The 8445-nt window shown below is 36.1% G+C and overlaps 1 protein-coding gene across 8 annotated transcripts in view; it reads right to left on the bottom strand.

Annotated features, from left to right (window-relative positions):
* The window catches only part of RSPRY1 (ring finger and SPRY domain containing 1), a 40563-nt gene that overhangs the window by 28799 nt on the left and 3319 nt on the right, over positions 1 to 8445 (bottom strand). The window contains exon 1 of one of the 8 annotated variants that reach the window (XM_011360122.2): positions 4129 to 4286. The exons of the other annotated variants lie outside the window; for them this stretch is intronic. The gene's annotated coding sequence lies outside the window, so the exon portion shown is untranslated. Of the gene's footprint in view, positions 1 to 4128; positions 4287 to 8445 lie in introns of those variants that run through there. 8 annotated transcript variants of the gene reach the window in all.

Below are 8445 nucleotides of genomic sequence, written 5' to 3' on the forward strand. Positions count from 1 at the left end.
ACCAAAAAAAAAAAACCCCTAATGATAGAAACAGCTCTTCATTAAGCTGAGAAAAATTTGGTTAGGTCTAGAAAGAAGTAAAGATTTGGAAGCAGGAGGCTGACACGATGCTGGTAGCATAAAAGTAAAAAAAATTATGCCGAGACCTGGAAACTAGGACCCATAAGGATGCAAACGGACACATAAGGAATAGAGACTAATGTATAGTCTCTACTCAACATTGGCTATTTACAATTAAATCTTCCTTTATAGAGCAACAGCTCAGGAATAAATAAAATGTATAGTTTGGTGGGATTAGAAGAGAAAAGTTACTTCTATTATTTTGGACAGATTTGCAGCAAATTCTTTTAAAACATTTGCCCAGTTTAATTACTGTTCATAGCGGGGAAAACTGAGGATAAAAGAGATAGATGGATAGAAAGTCCTTACATATATCTAATCTAATTCTAATCTATATAGAGAGGGTGAGAGACAGAGGAGGGATAGGATAGGATAAGATGGGATGGGAGGAGAGAGAGGAGAAGCAACAGACATTATCTCTCTCCAGACGCCAAGCCAGCAATGGCTGAGCCAAGTAAAATTACAAATGCTGCTGGAACTCCCAAAACAGTCAGGCTGCCTTCAAAATTTGGAGGCTGTACTTAAATGAACATTACTGAAATATATGTAGGAGCATGATGCAAGGACTCAGCTGGAAATAGCTTTTTAAAAGTGAGCACATTCTAAACCAGCAAAGAGTTGAAGTAATGCCATTCCCGTTACTGCAGGCATCAGGGTGAATAATTCACTACAGAGGGTAGGTAACTAAGGGACAGGAGACAAATCAGAAAGAACTCTTTTAAAGGGTCCCTGATATAAATTTCTATTGATCTTATAAATTATACTGGTTTCTGAGAAAGACCAAGAAGCAACATTTAAAGAGCGACGTACTGGAACTTCTCATAGACAAGTTCACAGAGAAGGCACTGTTGGAACAATTCAGATGAGAGAAGGTACAGGTTCCAAGGTTTTCTGGCAGGTTTGCAACTAGGCAGTAAGCAGCCTAGCTGATGTGCCAGGAGAGCACTTTCTTAAAATCCTAAAAGTATTACGTTAAAAATTTTTAGCTGCTAATTTTTAAAAATAAAAAATTTTAAGATCTAAATGTTGCATATGTCTACAGAAAAGTGAAAGCCTCTTCTCTGCTCTCTTCTGAAAGGCTTTCTTCTTAGCCCATTCCTTTCCCAGAAGCAAGCCCCTTTTAAAACCTCATGCACCTCTGTCCATACCTATTATTATATACTTACGAATTTGTTCTTTTTAACTTAACGAGGATGATACCAAACTGTTTTTGTGATTTGCTTTTTTCCCTTAACAACACATGCTTCTATACCACTATATATAACTACCTCATCCTGTTTAAGGCTGTAAAGAAATTCATACTCCGGATTATCAGTGTTTCTTAACCACTTAGCTATAAAAATCTGTTGCTGAACCAAATGATTCTGTGGGGATAGAAGGGAGTGGTCCAGGATTCCAAACAAAGGAACTCTATTTGGGAATGGAAGTTGGGATGGGCATGATATGCAAATAGATCTGATCCAACCAGACGCATTAAATTGGGAAAGACATACCTGAGGAAGACAGATCGATCAAGTACTAAAAATAACTGGCAATGATTTGAGAATGTCAAGGTGAAATTAAGTCCCAGAAAACAAAGCCTTGAAGGGGAGTAGGGGACCCTATAAAAATACAGTTGAATGTCAATACTTGTAAAGCCATTTAGAATTAACAAGAAACAGTGTTGGGAATGCTCGTGAGGAAAGCAGTGGGTTAAAAAGAAGTTTGCTGGATCTCAAATTCTTAAACTTTATTCTACCCAAACATTTTTCGCTAAGGCTCATATAAACTAAATGTAGAATAATTGGCCTGTGCAGATTTCTATTTAGTACAACTTCAAAGTAAGTGGAAGATATCTAATATATACAAGTAGTTTTAAGAATGACTAAATTTGAAGGTGAAAACAAGAATTAAGTTGTTTTTTTTTTCCTATTTCCGAATGCACTCAAGTGTAGCTCAGGTCAATTTCTTCTAAGTCATTTTCTGTAAATGACCCCCAAAATTATGTCAACTACAAAATGTATCAGAGAAGGAAACTGAGTAAAAAAAATTAAAAGTTTTCAAATATTTCAAAACCAAAGACTTTCTTTTTTAAGGACTAGCTCTAAAGACCTGATGTAAAGAAGAGGTTAATTAGAGGGGAGAAGCTGTGAGAACTTTCAAAGGCAGACATGAAACATTCAAGGAAAAAATAAGAGCTGGTGTCTTTTTTAAATTTCTGAAACGAGCACACAGAGCACTTTTGAGGGTTTTATAGCCAAAGGCAGGGCACTTAAATGCACAAAGTGTATGACCTTTCAGAATTCTTCAGCACTAAAAAATGTATACCTTTTCATCTGGAAACGGTTGTCACTCGTGATACTCTTCTCAGAGAACAAATACTTTAGGCAGAAGACTAGGTAATGAGGCTAAACAATTAACACTTTAGATAGCTTTCTTTGATGTCACTTCAGAAAGTATTATGTGGCCTGCTTTCCAAGGATCATGGTTTGAAGACCGTAACACTCAGCCTACATATCTTGTACAAGATGCCAGAGGCCACCTATACAGCACAGGACACGGGTTTTGCAGTCAGAACGACTGGGTTCAGGTCTCAGCCCTGCAATATTTACAGCTAAGCATTCTAATTACTCTTACTATAGACACACTTTAAAGCATAGAGATAGTAATAGTTTTTACATCTTACATTACTACTGTGAGGATTACATGGAATAGTGCTGGTGAAACAGTGCCTAACATTCAAACTGGATCTCAAAATGCAAGATATAAAATGAGCAGGTAGCTAACCGCAGAGGTAACTAAGTTGGGGACTCTGGGGTTAAGACCCGAGTCAAAAAACTTAGATAGCTAAACAACTTACCTTTCACAAAACTCATCTACTCTATTCTGAAATAATTTGACCTATCTATTCTGTTAGACAAAGAACCCTGGAAGGGACTGTAACTTAATCATCTCAAAAGTGACGGGCAACAGAATTGCTTAGGTGTTTCTTAAAATGCAAATTCCTGGTCCCACTCCAAATAGCCAAGATCAAAATTTCTAGGATGTGGTCCAAGCAAGTATTTTCTTAAAAGCTCCCAGGTGATTCTGATGATGGCCAGGTCTGGAAATCACTGTGCTACAGAACCTAACAAAGAATCTGGCAGAGTAAGCAGGACCTACTACTGATTGAAGGGACAAACTAAAACATAAAACACTAAAGGGTGCTGCTTCTGGAGTCAAAAAAGTTAATTCTCCCTTTCCAGAAAAATGAATTGAGACGATCTTTGAACATAGTCTTTGGGAGAAGTCATCCAAAATAACCCCATTAGAATACAGTTACACCCATTAGTGATTATGTACAGTGCATATCAACACAATGATTAGCTCCCTATATTTCCCACCATATCCACCCTATGAAGCATCATAATGAATCTAGGTGGTACCCTGCTTATGGGTAATGTCATCAAAGGGTTGACAGACTGAATGGAAGAGAAAATGAATACCACCAGAGATTATGTAGATCTGTAATACCTATATACTTCACTTTAACTTTGAAGGCTATTTAGCATTAGATGGTCAAGTCGATTTTCAGACCAAAGAAAAGCTAGTCACAAAATTTAAATATATACGACTATTAGATTTGCAGCTGTGGTAATTATCAACTGATGTGGCAATTATCAGCTGAATTAATGATAATGATACCACTGGGTGCCATTGCTTAGTTGAAAGACTCCTCACCACCTAAATGGTAATGCTTTTTAAATCATACTGTTCACAGCCATTTTGCTGTAAGAGCATAATTATAATCAACGTTTCCTTTGACAGTCTATTTCTCTGAGGAGTGGCATTGTTTACTTTGATTCCTTTTTAAAAAAGACTATTCCTTCCATTTCTATCATTTATGATTTATTAAATTTTTGCATATTATATATTTTTAAAGCTGTACTGAGAGGAAAAAAATCATACTTGGGCTCTCAGTAAGTTTAGTGTTAAAGCACTGAGATCTGGTATTCAAAACACAGACATCTACCATCATAAACAGCTCACCACAAGAGACATCTGGCCAACTGGTCTAATCCTCTCTAACAAATGGTCCAGGAATCAATGATTCAGCTCTTCAAATATTTGCTTGCATTCAATCATAATACAGCTCAGTGACATTAAGAACACTTTCTTTTCTCTGAAAATAAAACTTCAGGATTATGCTGCCAAGAAAAGAGAAGCTGGTTAAATGAATGACTATAGAAAGAAAAACCAAACTTCAGGCATGAAATTACTATTGCTGTCATCTTCACCTCATCATTCCCAAATAATGTTAAAGGATGCAGCATTTTACATTCCACTACCCACCCCTCGAAGGCTAAATCATACAGCATGAACAGTCACAATATATAATAGACTGGAAATTTTAATGATTTCCTCTCATTAGAAAATGTTTTGGATTTTTTCCTGAGAGTATAATAAGTGATAACTCCTCATGTCATGTTTACTGCTCCCCCCCATTTTATTATGAACAATTTCAAACACACAGCAAAGATGATTTTTACAGCAAAATATACCTATTATATACCCATTATCTGTATTATATCATTAACTTTTTACTATACTTTCTTTAGCACATAGCCATCCATTTCTACCCATCATTAAACTATCTCATTTTTTGATGCATTTCAGAGTAAACTGCAGGCATCAGTATACTCTCCCCTAAATAATTCAGCATACACATCACTAACTGGACTTCAATATATTTTTAGAGGTTAGATTTACATATAATGAAAGGTACAAGTGCTAAGCATATGGGCTGAGTTTTGTCAAATGCATCCATCTGTGTAACTCAAACCCTATCAAGACAGAGATCCTTACCCAGAAATATATTTGTTTTTAAAATATCCTGCAGGATATCCCAAAGAGAATTTTTTCTTTTTACTGGATTGTGTTTAAATGGGAAAAAAATTGAAGGACAAGACTGATTATTTGGTAGTGCAATAGATAAGAAATATGTACTGTATATCAAGAGTACACTTGCCAATTGGAACAGATACCACTTAAAAGATATTTTAACAAGAATGTTTTTGCTTCTAGACTCTAAAGCATCTGGTATTTGGTTGGAACTTCACTTTCCCCCAAAAGGGAAGGCAGCTCTAATATTTTTACATGCCCCCCAGGTGTCCAAAATTATCTACCTGCAGCGACACTGGCCACCTGAGGTTTAAGTCACACAGAGTACTATTATCCCTTGGACTGTACCTTCAAGTTGTCTTGCGAAATGCACTGGATAATTCCGATACTTCTCTTATGCACTGATTTAAGCAAGTATATATTTGAGGGGAAAATATATTTTTTCTTATTGAACTCTTAGGGAAAGAGTATCTGGAAAAAGCTTCCCTTAAAATATTGAGAGCATTTTAACCCTGTAGCAGTGGTATCTGTGGTCAGGTGAGACGTATGGCAAAATGAATTACAGAATATAGTCCTGACCTGCAACAGTACAAAGGGAAAAAGACAAATCCTTTCAGCATTAAAAAAAAATGTATTAAAAAATAAAATTTAGGGCTGGGACAAAGTAAGGAATTTCCAGAAGCAAATAAGAGTTAAAAAAAAAAAAAAGAGAGAGAGAGAAGTAAATAATCCCTGCCTGGTCTTGAAGATTGAAAATTTTGCCTGGGACCCACAAAGGAAATACTAAGGAAGAACTGAAGTGAGCACTAATGATGGCTGCAATACAAAGGGGAAAAACAAATGTAAAACTCCATACGAGGAGGATTTCCACCCTCCGCCCAAGAAACCAAACAACAAGAAATCGTACAGATGTGTTATTTAAACACATGATTCATAATATAAGAATAAAAATTTTTCTATCATAGAAAACTCTTTTCTATTAAGAAAAACAAGCGAAATGTATAAACAACATAAATAGCAACACTTTCCTTAATAAGATCTACTTAAGCGTCTGAAAACATTCAATTGCACGCTCAATTGGATATCTAGAACCTAACAGGTTTTCGGCAACTTTTTAAAGTAAATTTATTCTAAAAATCTGTAAAAATAGAAAATGTTTCCAAAACATTTATCACTTTGAAAAACTAAGACATCATTCAATAAATATGAATCTAAGGCTTATATACCAGGCACTGAGCAAACATGAAAAAGGTCCCTCATGCTCTGGCAAAGGGATGAAGGACAAACAACAGACAACGCACTGAGTGCCCTACCTATAATACAGTACACACCAGAGAAGCCTATGGATAGGGTCAGGTCCACCAGGAGGAGGCCTCTCTCACTCCACCATTTTTCCAGTGGAAACGGAAGTAACATTCAGGTATCTCTGTACAAGCGAGTTTTTAGGTGACTATATATAACAGCATTAGCAAAAAAGGTATGGAGGACTTGTATTTGCACTGCAACAGTCATGTCTTAAATTATAAGCCAAACTATTGTCGGTCCAATATCCCCGACCACAGTGAAAGATTAACCAAAAGCCCATATGTTACATCAATAAAGAAGCTAATAGTAATTCTCATGAAAAACAAAAAACGGAACAAATAAAACACAAGAGGATGCAAGATGGAAAACCAAGATCAACTTGGCACAATACAGATGCTGCATCCCAATAAGTATCCTTCCTGAACACTGCAGGAACCCCAGTCAGAAGCTTTGCACTGGTGCCACATTGCCCAGGCGAGACTCCTGGGAGAAAAAGGTGTTAGTAATTTCCACTGTTGGGCTAATCTTGGTTTATGAATACCAGGTTTTAGTAATCCTTAATAATTTGCTTGGTAGGATATGAATAAGTAGCTCTCAGGCATACGTAGGTGTGAACAACTATGAGGCAATAAGAATGGAAGAAAAGGAGCTGCGCTTCCCATGAGGTGGGGCTCCCCACAAGGTGGGGCTCCCTAGGAGTCAGACTTTGAGGATCAGTGCATTAAGCCAGCACAGGAGAGGAAACGTAATTCTTTAGAAGGTAGAAGGGGTAAGAAAAAGCTACCACTGAAACATTAAACTCTGAGGTAATAATAAACTTGCCAAGTTAGGTATTTTAAACCTTCTATTTGATGTGTACAGGACCCACGAAATTACGCCTGGAAGCTGTAATTTCAAGGAAGAAGGAAGCTATGAACAGGGTTCATTCCTTAAGGAGTGCATCAATTCTTTGCTATCTCAAATGCATTCTTAGGTTTCAAAAGCTCAGAAAGGGAGAAAGGGGAATATTCTCTAAGAGCCCACCACTTTACCTCATTTAGCCTTGTATATATCACGCCGTTATCTATAGTTAAATATGCTTTTACATATTTAACAAGCAAGTACTCCCCTTTGGAACAGACGTCAAGAGTAAAATATATCAAATATATATTTTTCTAATCATAAAACTTGGCAAGAAAACTATTTCAAAAGCTGATTTATTGAATAGATAAACTAAAGGGAAAATATTCATTCTTTTGCACTCCTAAAAGTTGTAAAAGTCTCCTCCTAAAGGCTGTGGCCCAAGTTTTAGCATTCACTTCTTCCTGACTATTCTGTTTTTCAATTTTCTAATTTGAATACCAGGAAGAAACTATCCGAATTCAATGGTAAGTGTCTTGAAAACGTCAACTACTTGAAGAGAAACTAAATTGATAGTTTACTACTCTCAAATAACTCTTTTGAAATGGATTACTGGTTCCACTATGGTTCCCATCTATGGTGCAGCCCTGTGACTATCACATTCTATTTTACAAGGATCTTACCACAAAACGGAAAATCTCCAGTTTAAAGTAGTGTAATAGTGATAACCGTCCTCGAGAATTCCTAATAATTTCTCAAACTATATAGTTATTGGCGTAACAAAGAGAGTTGTATTTTAAAAGATGCAAAGTGACATCTCACTTCATTATAACAAATTATTTCATTATTAGGCGAAGTATATACAGTTCTTGACAGACTAAATTAAGCTCATGAGTTGAAACAGACTGTTGTAAATGCACTTCAGGAACACACAATTTTTTTGTTATTCTCTTGCCAAATTCTTCTCCTATTCACTATAGAGTAACAGACTATTACATAAAATGCTAAGTTTCTATTTCCCCTTGATTCTTGGCCAATTTACTAAGTAAAAAGTTATTTTGCTGAGAAAGCAGAAAAAGTCCACACAGAGTATGCTGGAACACTTCCTATAATCAATAATTTAAAAATAATTATGGAGTAAGAAATAATGAACGGTTTGTGAAAACAGCAAAAAAGCAGGTCAAAGAAAAACATTAGGCAGTAGGTCAGGACAACATGTATCCCGGGAAATCAGAAAACTCACAAAAGCACCATGGAATTTAAGAGTAGAAAAACAGGAAACACAAGCCAGCATTTTGTTAAAAACAAACAAACAAACAA

This window comes from Pteropus vampyrus, unplaced genomic scaffold (assembly GCF_000151845.1).
Source record: "Pteropus vampyrus isolate Shadow unplaced genomic scaffold, Pvam_2.0 Scaffold51, whole genome shotgun sequence".
NCBI lineage: Eukaryota > Metazoa > Chordata > Mammalia > Chiroptera > Pteropodidae > Pteropus > Pteropus vampyrus.